This window comes from Lissotriton helveticus, chromosome 2_1 (assembly GCF_964261635.1).
Source record: "Lissotriton helveticus chromosome 2_1, aLisHel1.1, whole genome shotgun sequence".
In the NCBI taxonomy this organism is placed as follows: Eukaryota; Metazoa; Chordata; class Amphibia; order Caudata; family Salamandridae; genus Lissotriton; species Lissotriton helveticus.
In genome coordinates, this window is record NC_136059.1 from 2,132,788,404 (window position 1) to 2,132,806,648 (window position 18,245).

Below are 18,245 nucleotides of genomic sequence, written 5' to 3' on the forward strand. Positions count from 1 at the left end.
CCTCCGGTGGAGAAATCAAAGAGGTAAAGTAAAGAACAAGTTACTTACCTTCGATAACAATGTATCTGTAAGAGACATACATTAGTTATAGATTCCTTACCTTAAAATTATCCCCAGGCATCAGACTGGATCCGGAGATGTTTTATTTTTTTTTGGTAGCAGTACCCCTGTGCATTGATAGGTGGAGTCGGTCGACTTCGCGTTCGTCATCAGCGTCGTGGTCGCCGGGATGACGCCGCAGTGTCTACTTAGACGCCGCCCCTGCGCGCTGACGACACTTCTGACACGACTTTCTGCGCCAGAAAAGCAGAGCCATGTAAGCCACTGACCACTGATGCACAAAACTAGGGCCCTGTAAGGAAAACCCTGTCCCTAGAAGTCAGTTTGCAGAACCGGGAGGATGGGTGGGGCAGTAAGGAAACTTTAATGTACATCTCTTACAGATACATCGTTACAGAAGGTAAGTAACTTGTTCATCTGAAAGAGACCATTAGTTATAGATTCCTTACCTTAGAATAGATACCCCAGCAATACCAACCCCGGAGGTGGGTCTGCAAACTAAGTTTACACCAAAAAGTACTGGAGAACAGAATGGCCTAAAAAGCGGTCTCTCCAGACTTGGCTGTCCAAGCAGTAATGCTTAGTAATCGTGTGCAGGGATGCCCATGTGGCTGCCTGGCAGACTACAACCAGCAGAACTCGACGTCCCAAAGCAGTAGTAGCTGCGGTCGCCCTAGTAGAGTGGGCGATCAGTCCTACTGGAGGTTCCATTTTAGCCAAAGAATAACAGAACTTATTGTATATAACAACCCATCAAGAGATGGTACATTTGAGGACTGCCCGATCTTTCTTAGCGCCCACATAACCTACAAAGAGTTGATTGTCAAACAGAAAATCACCGAACTCACCTACTAGCCTAACAAAATAATCAAAAGATAACATTGAACTCAATTGCTTCAATCCTCTTACAGAAGTGGACACCTATAATATCCTCACAAAAGTGAAGTCAGGATTCCCGTACGACCCTTGCCCATTAAAGTTAGCCGCTAAGACAGTGGCGGGCAAACTCAGATCCATCTTTAACTTACTGTACAAAGAAGGATACTTCCCAAGAGACTGGAAACAGGCTTCCATTTTGCCATTATTGAAGAAACCTAATTTAGATGTCAATGACCCGAAAAATTTCAGGCCCATTTCCAGACAAACCCTCCCAGCAAAAATAATGGAGAGAAACATGAACGCCCAACTTAATCAGTTTCTACAATTATCTCAGACACTAGACCCCACTCAATATGGGTTTAGAGAGGGTCACAGCATGGAAACAGCACTTTTCAAATCCAAGAAAGAGATCAGGGCCACGCTCGATCAGGGAGGTAAGGCTGCCTGATCATGCTAGACCTCTCAGCCGCATTTCATACAGTCCACCACACCTTGTTGGTGGACCATTTAGAGGAGATAGGAGTCAAAGGAACGGCTCAAAAACTCCGTAAATCCTTTCTCTCAGAAAGAACTCAAACGGTCAAACTGGACAAATTTTAGGCAGAAGCATTCTCCCTACCCTGTGGAGCTCCGCAGGGATCCTCATTAAGTCCCGTGCTTTTTAACGTTTATGTGTCCTCTCTAGCCCCCCTTATTAAATCTTTTGGTTTTAATTTGACATCCTATGCCGATGACACCTAAATCGTGGTAGCAATATGATCTGAGATGCTACACGACACCGCATCCAGACTACAGGACCGTATGTACGCGGTGGGTAATTGGATGGCACAGAACTGTTTAAAGCTCAACTCCAATAAAACGGAGTTTGTGCTCTTTAGCCACAACCACATTTTCTGGACCCCAAACTGTTAGCCGAACTCCCTAGGTCCACTTCCACCCCCCACCCGGAAGGTGAAGAACCTGGGAGTTTGGATTGAAGATACTCTCAGCTTCAAGGAGCAGGTTAATTCGGTGGCATCTACCACATACATACAAAGATAAAGATGCACAACAAACGGTGGTCACAGCATTAGTAATGTCCAGACTGGACTGTCATATAGATAGGCTTTGCCTTCACACTGTGTTAGGTTAGCATGAGCTTATTAGAAGGTTAAACGCCATTTTACCTTTCTGCTGCTTCTGCACACGGCACATATTATTATTAGAGCTTTGAGCCTAGTAGAATATTTTGCTTCACACGAGAATAATATGTTTTGCCCTCGTATCAGCTTTGCTCGGTAAGCTATGTCTGAACAGTGGGTGCCGAGGCCTTTAAGGATATTTCAACACAGTAGTTGTTGTGAGGTCTGATCTGCGCACGTTCTAGACATAACACATATGCAGCTGCGGCCAACTCTGGCTTTAGGCGCGTTTAATAATGCACTGCGCAGAGCATGCACACACCCTTGATGACTATTCGCATGCAGAGAGCTGGTGGAAGATGATGTGATCCCTTTCCACTAAGATCAGAGGTATGGGGCCGCCCTTCTAAAACCCAAAGAGACCTTCTTTAGATATAATATAATACTCTAGCAAGGGAGGGTAAGACTTAGGTGCCATTTAGCCTTCTTCCCTTTAGCATTTTAACATGCTTTCTCCCTTTGTATTTTATGGACTAGTAACTATGCTGATAACCTTGTTGCTTATAATATGTTTGCTTGTATTAGCTAAGATACTGCGCCTGAGAACACGGCATTAGAAATAAACATTTCAAACTTGCACGTGTCTTCATTTACTCCTCGTTTTGGATTGGTATGTTAGTATAATGAAAGAGTGTTCATGTGTTCCACGTTACCTGAGGTGTTCTAAGTCCATGCTCTGGGTTGTCTAATCATTGGGGGTATGGAAGACCTAATGAGACACTGATTGCTAGTCAGGTAGGGGATTTTGGATACTGAGGTGAGTTTTGGTACACCCTAATTCACTGAGGTTCTAAGTCTCTATGCACAGTTCTGTGTAAGAGCAGGATCCCCGCGACATGGCGCCCAACCGTTGGTGGTCTTATTACATGACACCTGAGTAGTACTTACACCATCAATCCCGGCCAGGCACGGGTACGTGCCCTCCACAAAATACTCTTGTGTATAGACTACAGTCCACTCGGCGTCTTACTCTCGAGTACCATCAACCTAACTAATAAACAGACAAGATCAAGCACAACGACCTAACCGGCTGGACTACACTATTGGTTTTCTATGAGAATTGTGATCATTGTATCAATGAATATATATGTGTGCGCGGGTTCTTTATCTATTTCCCACTCTTTGTTAACTCCAAGGTTAGGTCCTTTGTCCATTCCAGGCGCTACCTGGCCTGTTTTGGCTGGATTTACTCCGCATCCTCGACATAGAGCGGTTCCCGTTGCAGATTTTCGGCTGCTACATACAGTCGCTATTAGTGTAATTCGGTCTTTAGTGCAGTACATTACCCGCAACCTCCAGGGCGGGGCCCCAGGTGCTGTGGCACATCCAGCTGGACTGAGCGGTATGAAGCTCAGTCCTGTTATGGTTAATGCAGTGATGGGCAAGCGCCCCCAGGATAAGGATGATATGCCTTTCTGGCTTACCGAGAAATTTGACCAGCTGGAAGCAGTATTTCCTAACACGACTCCTGTTGAAAAACACAGGATTCTGACAATTAGTTTGCCTAAAGACTTGATACCAGGGCCAAGAGTGGAAATCTGTTCCTAACATTTGTCGACCTATCTTCCGCGTTCGACTGTGTTATACATAATACATTATGGGATATTCTATCTAAGATGGGCATTGAAAACGATATTTTATTATTTATCAGAGAACTCTATTGAGAGGCGGGAGCGAGGGTGAGATATGGGGAAAATGGGGAATGCACGGCCAGATTTGGCATTGGGAAGGGAGTGAGGCAGGGATGAGTCCTTGCCCCATTCCTTTTCACATTATATATCAATAGCCTGGCAGATCATCTGGCCGGGCTCCCCCATGATTACCCAAATATTAATGGATATTCAGTACCATTACTACTATACGCGGACGACGCGGTTTTAATGTCAAGGACACCAATAGGTTTGCAGAGAACAGTCACATACTTTGTTAATTACATCCACACAAGGGGGAGCAAGTGAACACAAGCAAAACGTTCAGCATGAAATGCGGGAAAAGAACTTCCAAGAACTGTCATATTTTTATTAACGGTAAGAAAATTGAGTGTGTAAAACGTTTTGCTTATTTAGGGATAAACTTTGATCAGAATGGTACTTGGCCAGCTGCAATATCTGCGCCGTAAAAACATGTTTACAAAAGCTACTGGGGCACTAGTCAGTTTGTCAAGACAGTTGGGTTCTCGACCGGTTGCAGAACTGTTGGCAATTTATAAGACTAAATGTGTTTCTACTGCCACTTATGGTGCCGGCATTTGGGGATATACAAATGTAAACTCTATACAGAGCAGTGAAAACAGTTTTCTGCGCTACCTATTAGCTGTCCCTAAATCTACTGCTATACATAACTGTCATTCTGAGGTAGGTTTGAGTCATATTGTAGATATTATAAAATCTGGCCCTTTACTATTATGGCATAAGATATGGAACACTCCTGAAGCAGCTTTTAACCGGGATATCATTATAGATGGTTTAAAACTTGATAGTGGATATAGCATTCCATGGCTAAGACATATTAAGGAGGTCACAGATGAAATTGGTCAACCTGAGCTATTTTTAACTCCAGATCGTATGAAGATCACCTGAAGGAAGTTACTAAAAAAAGGTATATCTGTCTTATCTGGAGGATAAGTGCTGGTCTGTGGAGAAAGCAAAACATTCTGTTATGGAAAATCACAATATGTTATTATGCCCCGGAATTCAGCCATATCTGTCGTATGTTATACGCCCCTTTGACCGCAAGCTACTGACACATTTTCGAATAGGTATTGTGCATAGAATTATTACATTTCCAATGATGAGTGACTGGTCACGTACCTTAGCATCATTTCCCTGTGACGGCAGGTCGACACAATCGACACTGCATGTAACCTTATTTTGTAGGTTTTATGCATTGCCAAGGAAGATGTTTTTATTATCGATTCTAAAACAGTACGGTCTAAGACAATGCAGAGTGGCACAACTAAAGATACAATGTATGGAAGATGAACTGACAATGGGACGTGTAGTAAGTTTTTTTAAATGTGTGTTAAGATTAAGAAAGACAATCAGGCTGTAAAGCAAATGTATTCTCCTATATATTGTTCTTGAAATGTTTTTTATGTGTGCTTTTATGTTTTCAATGAAATACGAATAAAGCAATTTTGACTTGACTCGACTTGATACCAGAGGCAGGTGACTGAGTGTTGGGGTAAGATTTTTGCGGCGGTGTATACGAGGTGCTTCGGCACTCCGCCAATGACCGTCCTTCCCTCGGTCATAAAGCGTGTTCAAGATGAGCAGGGATCTGAAGCAGCGGTTGAATTGGGTATGCGGCTATGCGGCAGTTTTGACGTAGTTTCCGATCTCGTACTTGCGAATGTCAAGAGAGATGCGGTAAGCTTTCAGGTGTCTAATGCTTTGCAGGCGGTTCACGATGCTGATGGAGTAGTTTCTGTCCTGTAACTCCAGTTCTGTAGTAGGGGTATCTCTGTTATAGTCATAATCTAGTGAATAGTCCCGCTCATGTGCGTGGACCCCGGCAATTAAAAATAATCTCTTAAGCTGTCAAAAAAATTGCAGAACTGCAAAGACACTTAAGAGATAATTTAAAGACAAATAATGCAGCCTATATCCACAGGCTACACTGTCCAGTACTTCAACTAGAAATTCTACCAAAAACACACACAACAGCACAGCCTGCCCAGTTTCTTCCATAGAGAAACTTGCCTCTACCAGTAAAAGCCTCTGGAATGATAGAGAGGAAGGCATGGACAGACAAGCCCCATAGGCTGCCATTATGTGGCTTAAATAGGATACTGTGCCTTTAAGAGAACTTTCCAGAACTTCTCCCAGTATCCCAGAATGCACAGCAGGTCCCACTTACTTTCAGTTCTTTTTGAAGGCGTACACGCCAGACCTGTAGCATTCCTTACATGAATATCTCTTTCCACCGGGGAGGAGGGCAGGCGCTTATGACTATAACAGAGATACCCCTACTACAGAACTGGAGTTACAGGACAGAAACTACTCCTTCTGTAGTAGGGGATCTCTGTGTATAGTCATAATCTAGTGAATAGAATGGCAAGCCTATCCCCACACCAAAGCGGCGGTGGAGAAAAGAGAAATAACCACTTATTGTGCGAAGAGATTTCGCAGCGAAGCCTGCCCAACCTGAGCGTCTGCCCTGGCATCAGTGTCCAGGCAGTAATGCTTAGCAAAGGTATGAACCGACTTCCAAGTGGCCGCCTTGCAGATTTCTGCAATCGGAACATTACGGAGCAAGGCTGCCGTGGCAGCTTTGCCCCTGGTGGAATGAGCCTTTGGTTTACCCCCTAAGGTCTTATTAGCTTTTTGGTAACACAACTGTATGCAGGACACAATCCACCTAGAGATGGACTGCTTAGAGGTCGCAAGACCCATCCTGACTGATCCATAATTGATAAACAATTGGTCTGACCTACAAATATCTTTGGTTTTATCCAGATAGAATTTCAACACCCTCCTGACATCCAGGGAATGTAAAGACCTTTCCGCTGGAGATGAAGGATTCTGAAAAAACGTAGGCAAAGTTATGGTCTGGTTGACATGAAAATCAGAAATAACCTTGGGAAGAAATTTAGGGTGAGTACGCATAACAACCTTAGCAGCATGAAATACAATATAAGGTTCTTGGCAACACAACGCCTGAATTTCACTCACCCTGCGGGCCGATGTAATGGCCACGAGGAACGCCGCCTTCCAGGACAGATGCTGCAACGAAGCCTTATGAATAGGTTCAAAAGGCTCCTTCATCAACCTGGACAGCACCACATTTAATTCCCATGAAGGCGAAGGGAGCCTGACAGGAGGGAATACTTTCTTCAAGCTTTCCAGAAAATCTTTGATCACAGGGATCTGGAAGAAGGAAGTCTGTGAAGGGCATTTCCTGTAGGCAGTCAATGCAGCGAGATGGACCTTAATGGAATGAACATTAAGGCCAGACTGCGCCAAATGTAGAAGGTAAGGAAGGATGACATCCTCCTTGCACGTCGTCGGGTCAAAGTTCTTAGACTTGCACCAGATACAGAACCTCTTCCACTTGTAAGCATAGGAAGTCCGAGTGGAAGGACGCTTAGACTCCTTCAGAATGTCCATGCAATCTTCGGGCAGATTCAAATGGCCATATTGCACTATCTTGGGAGCCATGCCGCCAAACTCAAAGACGAGAGGTTGGGGTGTAACATCTGTCCCCCGAACTTCGTGAGAAGGTTTGGCCTGCACGGCAGCCGAATGTGCGGAAGGAGAGACCGGTGAAGCAGGTCCGTGAACCACCACTGCCTGGGCCATTCCGGAGCAATAAGTATCATCCGCGCCCTGGACCGGGCCAGCTTGATGAGCACTGCCGGAATCAGGGGAATGGGTGGAAAAGCGTACAGAAAGCTGTTCGACCAGTTGATCCATAGCGCATTCCCCAGCGTCCCCCGCTGGTAGTACCTGGAGGCGAAGTCTCGGCATTTGCTGTTTTCGGTGGTGGCGAACAGATCTACGTCTGGAGTTCCCCACCTTGCGAAGACTTCTCCTAGTACTTCGTCGTTTATGACCCATTCGTGGTTTTCCTGAATCAGTCTGCTCAGTGCGTCCGCCTGAACATTCTGCACACCTGGCAGATGGGTAGCCGTTATCGTCAGTCCTCTGGCCAGAAGCCAGCGCCAGATCGCCTGCGCCTCCTGCGACAGAGTGCGCGATCTCGAGCCCCCCTGCTTGTTGAGGTAATACATCGTGGTCGTATTGTCCGTCTGTACAAGCAGCGAGGTGGTCTGGAAGGACGGATGAAAGGCCTTCAGCGCCAAATGAACAGCTCTGAGTTCCAGGAAATTGATGTGGTACGTGGACTCTGCCGGGGACCACGTCCCTTGAATCTGTAGGTCTCGGGAGTGCGCCCTCCAAACGTGGAGAGAAGCATCCGTCACGATAGTCTGTGTGGGAATGTCCTTGTGGAAGGGAACCCCTCTCAGGAGATTCTCCGCTGAACACCACCACTTCAGAGACTGAAGAGCATGCAGAGACAGTCGTATCCTGTCGTCCCAAGATCCTTTCCTCTGATCCCACTGGTCCTCCAAGCACTCCTGCAACGGTCTCATGTGCAGTCGCGCGTGTGGCTTCAGGAAGATACAAGAGGCCATCGATCCCAGTAGAGAAGACACCGTCCTCACTGTTGTAGATGGAGTGGTCATAAGAGCCTGAACCTTCCGAAGGAGTGATAACCGTCGCTCCTCCAAAGGAGACACGCTTGCTGACAGCGTATTGATGGAGGCTCCCAAGTACTGTATGCACTGGACTGGAGTCGGGGCAGACTTGGACATGTTGATGTGCAACCCCAGCTTGTTCAAGAGAACGCACGTCTTCTGGAAGTCCGCTTGCGCTTCCGGGAAGGAGGAGGCCTTGATCAACCAATCGTCCAAGTATGGGTAGACGAACACCTTGTTCTTTCTCAGGTGCGCGGCTACCACCGCCATGCACTTCGAGAATTTTCTCGGCGCAGACTTCAGTCCGAATGGGAGTACTGTGTATTGATAGTGATTGGCGCCGACTTGGAACCGCAGGAACTTCCTGTGTTTGTGTGCAATGGGCACATGGAAGTACGCATCCTGTAGGTCTATAGCACACAGCCAGTCCCGTTGTTGCAACTGAGGATAAATCTGATGCAACGACAGCATGCAAAACTTTTCCCTGCGAATCCACTTGTTTGCCTGTCGCAAGTCCAGAATGGGCCTGAACTCGTTCTTGTCCTTCTTGCGAACCAGGAACAACCTGGAGTACAGACCTCTTCCTCTTTGAGACAGAGGTACGTCTTCTATCGCCCTTTTCTTTAACAGGATATCGGCCTCCGCCTGGAGCTCGCGCAAATGATAGTGCGAGCTGACCGGGTGGAGGCGGGCTGGTGAACCGAAGACTGTATCCATTGCAAACAATATTCAGCACCCACTTGTCCCGAGTAATTTTTCTCCACTCTGCCAGAAAAAATTGAACGCTTCCCCCCACCGGAGTGGGTAACGGATGTAGGGGAAGTAAGCGCTCAGGGCCTAGACCCGGCCGGGCCGTTAGTCGCTGTTGCCGACTGGTGGCCTCCTCTGCCTTTCTGGCGCTTCTGGAACGGCCTTCGGAACTGCTGCTGTTGTTGCTGCTGCTGTTGTTGTCCCGAATACTGACCACGCCCTCTGCCCTATCCACCAAACCTTCTCTGGAATGGGCGGTACGACTTCTTACTATCCTTGGGTTTTTCCAAACCCACAGCCGTGAGCGTCTCAGCCTCCGCCTTCATGCGGGCCATTTCGTCATCCGCATGTTTCCCAAACAGGGTTTCGCCAGAGAATGGGAGATTGGCAACCCTTTGTTGTGCGTCAGGTTTTAGCGACGTGAGGCGGAGCCAGGCATGTCTTCGCTGGTTAATCCCATGGCAGAAACCATGCGCCGCCAGCAGGGAAGAATCGGCTGCAGCACTGATGACCTGATTCGCCACCAACATCCCCTCGTTTAACACTTCCTGGAAATCTTCCCTCTTCTCACGCGGCAGATGTATCACAAACTGCTGGAGGGATTCCCAGAGGGCTCGATCATATCGCCCCAACAAGGCCGTGGCACTCGCAGCCTTCATGGAAGTTGCCGATGTCCCACAAACCTTTCTTCCAGACGAATCCAGCCACCTAGATTCTTTATCTGGCGGAACTGTGGACGATGGAGTGGTGGCATGCTGTTTGCGAGCCGCCGTCACAATCACAGAATCCAGAGGAGGTTCCATCCTGAGGAAGGCCGGATCCGAGTCGGGAGCCCGGTATTTTTTTCTGTAGCCTCAAGGTGGCCGCCTTGGTCACCGCCGGGGTAAGAAAAAGGTCCATGGCCGGTTCTTCCAGGCCCGGTATCAGTGGTAGCAATGGCCGGGACAGATGCTTCTGGTGCAGCGTCTCAAAGATCACCGACGTCTTGGGTGTGGGTACCGTCGACGAGATGCCCAGTTTTGCTGCACCTCTTAAAAGGACATCCTGAAAAGACACCAGATCATCAATTGGTGAAACCCTTGTCTCTGGTGATTCCGACAACGTCGGAGAATAGTCCCTGGTCCCTGAGGACCTTGTCTGTGAACGAGACCTGTGCCTCCTGTGGCGCCGTCTCGACCGTATGGAAGACCGGTGGCGCAATCTTTCCCTCCTCCTGGAACGTGATCGCGATATCCCAGTACGTGGACGCTCCGTAGGTTTCCGTGGAGGCGTCTTCCGTGGTTTATCCTGGGTTCTAGGTTTGGGGGTCCCCTTAGGTGGTGTAGGTAGCCGAGGCAGTGACACCGACCGTGGCGGAGGAACCGGAGGACTCTCCGACCGAGGGGCAGGCCCACGTGGCGGAAGCGGTGGCGGTGGTTGCCCCGCTGGAGGAAGTGGTGGTAGCGGGGGTTTAATGGGCGGATCCTCCTTAGGTAGAGGAGGAGGTGATTTAGGCCGAGGCGGTGTATAAACCTCCGATTACACCGAGCCCGGTGACTTCTTCGGAGGAGGGAACTGCGAACCAGCCCCTCCAGAATGTGAGCGGCTGTCCTTCACCAGACCCCGCTTGACTTCTGGCGCCAGAACTCCTTCTGCTCCGTTTTGGGGAGGCAGAACGGCTCCCAGACGCCGATCTCTTCCTTCTCGATGACGAGCGTCGTTTTTCTGGCGTCGAACGTCGACCCCGGGACTCTGGCGTCGAACGCCGCCTCCTCGACGTCGAGTGTTTCTTCTTCGACGCCGAGCGTCGCCACCTCGACGACGAGCGGTCAGTTCTCGACAACAAACGTCGACTTTTCCTCATCGACCGCTTCCTCGCAGTCCTCGACGTCGAGGATGCCCTCGACGCCGAATTTCTGCTCGACGGCGAACGGCGGTGTCGCCTCGACGGCGAGCGCCGACGCCTGCTGGTCCTTCTTCGACGTCGATGGCTCGACGCCGATGACGACGAAGACGCCGTCGACGGTGATTTCGACGGCGGCCTACCCAGGCCTTTCGACGTCGACCTTCCACGCTGTCTCGACCCGGAGCCCCGGGGAGAAGGGGAACACACCGTCGTCATCCCTCTCGACGTCGTCGTCGATGCAATCGACGTCGATGGAGACCGGGATCATTTGCTGGACTTCCTGCCTCTGGGGATCCCCCCAGAGGCCTCAGCAGAGGCAGAGGGATGGATCCTTCCCAGCCTGCCCAGACCCACCTGCAGCCTACAGTCGTCTCTCCTCTAGGCCTTGGAGCCTAATCTTCAGCCTGTCCCTCAGGGTCCTTGTTGTAAAGGTCTGACAAATGTCACATCCTTCAGGAACATGTTCTTCAGGGAGGCAGAGTATGCAGACGTCGTGTGGATCAGACTTGGCCTTCTTCCTTCCACATGCAGGGCACTTGTCGAACAGAGCAGGCATTTTAGAGCCCTAAAAAGCCTGAACAAATACCCAGGAATGAAGAGAAACACCAAGTACACAAAATGAACACACTTTTAAGTCAAAAAGTGCACAAAATCCAATAAACCCTTGAAAAAGGGAGAGCTCAATGCACCAGGGTCCTGTTAGCAGGAGCCGGAAAAAAGAACGGAAAGTAAGTGGGACCTGCTGTGCATTCTGGGATACTGGGAGAAGTTCTGGAAAGTTCTCTTAAAGGCAGAGTATCCTATTTAAGCCACATAATGGCAGCCAATGGGGCTTGTCTGTCCATGCCTTCCTCTCTATCATTCCGGAGGCTTTTACTGGTAGAGGCAAGTTTCTCTATGGAAGAAACTGGGCAGGCTGTGCTGTTGTGTGTGTTTTTGGTGGAATTTCTAGTTGAAGTACTGGACAGTGTAGCCTGTGGATATAGGCTGCATTATTTGTCTTTAAATTATCTCTTAAGTGTCTTTGCAGTTCTGCAATTTTTTTGACAGTTTAAGAGATTATTTTTGATTGCCGGGGTCCACGCACATGAGCGGGACTATTCACTAGATTATGACTATACACAGAGATCCTATACTACAGAAAAACCCCGCCAGTTACCGAGAATTATTACGGCGGCTTATAAAACCGTGGGCCGTAACAGTTTGGGTGTCAAGCCTTTCTTGACAAACGAGAAAAAGCAACCCCAAGGGCAGAAGTTGGAAACAGACGACCAGCCTAAGGCTAAGAAGCAAAATTGGCAGAAAAAACAAAAACAGGGCAAACTACAGCAGCAGGAACAGGGGTCACGTCCTGCATCTCCAGTGCCTGCACCTACAGACGTGTTTATGACTTGCGCAATCGCGCGACGATATAATCTCCTGATCGTTTTCAGGTTTCTGAACAACGCTCTCCTCGTTCTTTTCAGGACTCATCGGCCTCATCGACCGGTGGTGGAGTAGGCGGCAGAGGTCGGGTGGCCAGCAGGGATGCGACCAGCCCCGCCGAAAGACGGTAAAGGCAAGCAGGACGATGCAACACAGAAAAGACCCCAGTTTCAGAAAAAAAAGTTGCCGCTTTAACAGCGAGATATGCCACAGATAGTGAGAACGCAGCTTCGGAATCTGACATGGGCTCTGACCTTGCTGGACAGCGTGGCGGAGATTATCATAGTGCGAGAGGCCCTGCGTCCACTACTGAAGGTGACAGTGACTGACCAGTATGTTGTTGTGGAGACAGCTGATACCAGAGTAGCTCCCCCTGATAGACTTTATAATATAGTCCTTTTAGTTGAAGGTGACATACAACGTACCATAAAAGGGTTATTTTGGGAAAATCTTACGACTACCTATGACATTTTGTTAGCGGAGGCTGACTGGCCCCCACCTTTTGTGCTCGCAGCTCCGAGAGGGGAGGAGGTAATCCTCCCTAGTTTCGCACACACAGTCTCAAAGGAGCATGCACTGAATTTTGCAGAAGAGTGGGCTAAAGCCCTTGCGCCGGCTCTGTACTGTACTCACTGTGGTTGGGATACATTTTCCCCAGACCACAAGATTCCCTTACGGTCTATGCCACAGCCTCAACCTCAATATCCCATCCGACGTGAAGCTAAGGCTTCCGTTGCGGAAATCCTTGAACAATTGGAATATCATGGTGTAATTGAAACTTGAGTGTCACCGATGAATAACCCTCTTTTTACTGTGACCAAGCCAGACGGCTCGTTACGTTTGGTATTGGATTACCGGCATTTGAACTCGCATTGTCGTACCTGTGCAGTACAGAATACCCACGGCTCTGCTTTAGTGGATGGTCTTGTGCGTAAACAGTTTAAAACCACACTTGACATTTCCAATGTTTTTTTTGCCCATAAATTAGATGGCCTTAGTTCCCAATGGACCAGTTTTACAAGTGGCGGCAAAACAACGCCAATACAAACGTTTACCAATGGGCTATAAGAATAGTCCAGGTGTGTTTGCTGCCCGCATTGTCTCTCTCATAGAGAGAGTGGACACGGATGTGTGTTCGTATGTGGATGACATATATCTCACAGACGACTAGCTTTGGGCGCATCTGTGTCGCGTTGACCGCATAATTTGTAACTTTGCGGACTTTGGTTACAAATTCAACTTTGCAAAGTCTCACATTGCAGAGTACACAGTGTTGTTCCTGGGCTATGAGCTCAACAATGACGGTCGAGGATTGGCTCCTCAATTCTTGGAGAAATGCGCACAACTGCGCGCTCCTACAACTCTGAAAAAATTACAGTCCTTGCTGGGATTATTGAATTTCGGACGTACATATATTTCTGAATATGCCCAGCGTGTCAAGCCTTTGTATGCTTTGATACAACCTACTTTTACCAAATCTTGCTGGCTGTCAGAACACTCAGCTATTTTGCAATCTTTGCAGGCTGACCTTCTAGAATCTAAATTCTTACTGATTTGTGATACCCACACCAACCTGGTGATAAGAATCATCCCTGGGGCGGTGTGTTTCACTTACATTAATTTTAACGAATGAGACACAGTACCTATTGCTTACAAGTCACACTTGGACACTTCAGGTGAAATGCGGTTTTCCTCTGTGGAAAATGTTTTTACAGCAGTACAGATGGCGATTCTTAAAGAACGTGCACTGTCGCAGGGAAAACGCTTGTTGGTTGTTACCCCGTATCCTGCCCAGTGAAAGCCAGTGTACCGAATTCTAAAGCTTTGCACCCACGGTGGATACAATGGGCAGCATCATTGACGTCTCCTGATGTCACGTTCATTTTTGATGCCTCCCTACAGTCGCAAGAGTTTTTGCAGTATGAATTTGTTCATCCTGCGCCTTTGGCCATGCGGCCTTTGGAGGATTTCCATTGCATCATATACACTGATGGTTCAGCGCATGTTGCGCATGGGTCTAAGCATGCATACGTTTCAGCTTGCGCCGTTGTGGTAGGTGCCATGGTGAATGATGAGTTCAAGTCCAGAGTCGTGCACACGCAGACTTTAGGGGACTGCACAGCCCAATTGGCAGAGCTTCGTGCTCTGATGCTTGCTTTGGAGTACGCTGATCCTAGTGTAACAACTCTTATTGTGAGTGATTCTTACTACTGTGTCCAGTCTTACAATGAAAACCTGTTCTTTTGGATTTAGAATGATTTTCGTGATTCCAAGGGTAGCACAATAAAACATAAAATTATCTGGGTCTGAGTGTCTGAGCTTAAAGAGCAGTTGCCACTCTTGTTTGTAATTCATACTCTAGGTCATCAGCGCGTGGGAGTTCACGCTGTTGGCAATTCATTGGCCGATGAGGCCACAAAATCAGCAGTATCGTCATATTTGGTTGCAGCAGTTACACGCTCCAAAAGTAAGAATGATGATGATATCATGGCAGCTGTTGCTACGACTGAGAAGGGAAATAAATATCCTTAGTGGTTCCCTTCGAAGTTAAGTCCTGATAAAGTTCCTTATGTGAAAATACCGGACGTTGGTGAAAGGTTAATTCCCAACGCGGACCGCAGACACACACGGATTACAGCCGCCCATGAAGGTGTGGCATCTGCGCATGCAGGCGTTTCGGCTACTGTGGCTCAGTTACAACAACGTTTCTGGTGGCGGGAACTGTACAAACAGACGCGTGACTATGTCCTTTAATGTGACATTTGCCGGCAGATTAAGCCTTCAACTGCTGCGCGTCCGCCCCAGACACAGTTGTACATTTCTAATAAACCACTTGGTCTGTTTACTTAGATCACTGCGGTCCTTTTTCTTCTGATACTGCATATAAGTACATCTTAGTCGCAGTTGATTCATGCACACGCTTTGTGTGGGTGTGGCCACACCGCAGCGCTGATTCACGAAATGTCATAAGAGACTTGCGTGTTTTTGTAGGGATTTTTGCCTGTGGTACCTTCCATTCGGATCAGGGTCCGGCTTTCGCCTCTAAGGCGTATAAGGATGCCATGACTAAGTTGGGGTCCAAGTCAAGTTTTCGTCTCCATACAGACCTGAGGGTAATAGTGTTGTGGAACGAATGAACCGAGATTTAAAGCAGTCTTTGACAGCTAGAATTACAGGCACTGGCTGGCCCACCTCAATAGCGTGCAGCGTGCTCTAAATAATATCCCTAGAAGGTCTCTGGGTGGGCGAACCCCATACGAAATGCTCTTTGGTATCAGGATGTTTGTACCGGACCTTGACGGTCTAGACCAGGCGGCTGTTGCTGCCTCCTTTGACGTAGATGAACAGTGCAATGTTTTACAGAACCTACAAGAGACGAAAGACAGTCTTGCAAAGGAACATTTGCCCTTCACCTCGGATGATGCGTTGCAGATCCCGGTAGTTGGCTGGCTACCCCAAGTTGGAGAACTGGTTCGAGAGAAGATCGAAAACAAGAAAGAATTTGGTCCCTCTTATTGAGCTCCATTTCCAGTGCTTGGTGTGAAGGGCACAAGAACAGTAATTTTACCACCACTTCCAGGTCGTAAGGAAAACAGGTATATCTCCATTGACAATGTCAAGATACACAGAGTGGCCGATTCTTCTTAGTATGACACCGGCAGCCTCATGTCCTTCGATTGTGAGAAAATCTGTTTTGGTCACGGCTTCTGATCCAGTGCCTGATGTTGCCCTCGAGATGCCTGCAATTTCTAATCCTTTATTGAGTACACTGCCTGGTCCTCAACTTGATGAAACTGAATACACTTACCCAACTGACTTATCGATGCCTGACTTGCAAACACGCTTGCCTACAAAATCCATTTTTTTATTTGACACTGATTCACAAACATCAAAGAAACCTTCAAAGATCTCTGTTTTGGCTAAATTGTTTAAAAAAACATTTTTTGATTCCCCCTTGGACCTACATTTGGTTGGTGCTTTTTTCACTTTACCTTTTCATGTCAATTGGCTTTGTGGTGTATTTATTTCGGCTTGTCAATGGACACTATGTCGAGGAGAGAACATGCATTCGACATATCAATGGAACATTGGCTCCCCATTCCTCATCACACAGATTGAAGAGAGACTTGGCTTTTGTTAACATCACGGCTTGGCCTATTTTAGATGGGTTGTATGGGATGCTGTTTGTTTTCAAATTCATGGGCCCACTGAGGTTATAAATGTCCCTAATGTGCTTGGAGTTTCTATGGGGGATGTAATTAAACAAAATATACGTTCTGATGATTGGGACGTTCAGGCCGTAGAAGCTTTGTTTTCCGATTTGAAATATTATGCTGCCTTTGATGCTGAAGATCTGTATTTAGAATCTGCTAATTACGGACATTTATATTGTGGCAATCACTACCTGCATAAAACTAATACCAGGAGAAACACTGTAAATTAGACACAATGGGAACATTGTCCAGTTCCTATACAAGGCAGTTCTGCTTCCTTTTTTGAAAAGGTTCTCTTATTTTACTGATTTTAATCAGTCGAATCCCAATGCATTTAATTTTAAAATGACCGAAAAGTCCACATCCAAAGTTAGACTTACCGATACTAAATTATTGTATTCGAAGTCCTTCCTAGACCAGTTAGTTGTAGGTGGCTACGAATTGTGGAAGGATACAATTGACCTTAAATCAGTTTGGGGTTCTAAAAGCTGGCAAGTGAAAGGAACTGAGGCTTTGCATTGTGCATGCCTCATCCCGAACCACATGTTGTTCTTGAATTCTACAATTTCACAGACAACATGCTTTGGATTGGCTACAACAAAAAAATTAAATGCTCCTTCTTTCCCTGAATTAGAAGAATATTCCGGTTGGAATAATGTTACTACATTTTCAATCAGAGAGTTACAAACTCTGTTGCTAAATTCTTCCTTTAACATATCTGGTTTGGATCCTAAGGGTTGGTTGCTCTGGCACAAAAGTGCTGATTCTTGCCAGCATCGTTTTCTGGGTTTGGCTCAAGGCTTTACACAGGTCAGGGTGGATCCCCGTTTTGAAAGTGGACATTCTGTTACTACCTATTCTGTATGCAAATTATGTCAGAATTGGCTCTAACATTCCACTTTGGCGTCAGTTAAGCTGCATTTATCTAAACTGACTGACAATGTTGATCTGAATGATTTTATAAAGGACCCGGCTAACAGCAGATCTAAAAGATGGATATATGCTATTTACAACGAAGTCTGGAAAACTTTCCAGATTGAGGCGGCTACCCGCATTAGAGCTATAGATCAGGCTAATTTAGAGAAAGTGCTAGCAGTTGTAGATAACAGCATTAATACGCTTTCTTCCCGCATTTACACATTAGACAATATTGTATCATCTTTTGTTGATATTGTGCAGGATAAAGTGTCTGTTTTGTACCATGATCAAAATCAATTGCGTTCCATTATGCAGTTTGCATGGACTTTGCAAACCTTGAAAGCTGGCAAAGTGCATATGGCATTGCATGAACACCTCATCATTGTTTGCCCGGTTTAATTTGACTGACAAGCAGCGTTTACTGTCAATGAAAGATACTTCCTTTTCTATGTTACACATTCAAAGGTTAGAACCATTACCGTTTTCTGTGGCAGAGGCCAATTCAGCAACGTGGCTTATCCACGGGTTAATAACTCTCCCGTTCCCTCTGTTCAAGTTCGATGGATGTGTAAAGTACTTTGCGATAGGTAGATATGAACCTATTGGAAGTGCTTATCTCCATGAAGCTTGGCTGCTTCCATTTACCTATAGATGCCTTAGGGAGGGTAAAGAAGTTTATTTGAATGGTGAAGATTGCACTGAAACACCAGATCACTCATTGATGTGCAGACATA

The 18,245-nt window shown here is 47.0% G+C and overlaps 1 protein-coding gene across 1 annotated transcript in view; it reads right to left on the minus strand.

Annotated features, from left to right (window-relative positions):
• Window positions 1-18,245, minus strand: part of AGA (aspartylglucosaminidase) — a 311,611-nt gene that overhangs the window by 115,657 nt on the left and 177,709 nt on the right. The gene's annotated exons all lie outside the window — the stretch shown is intronic.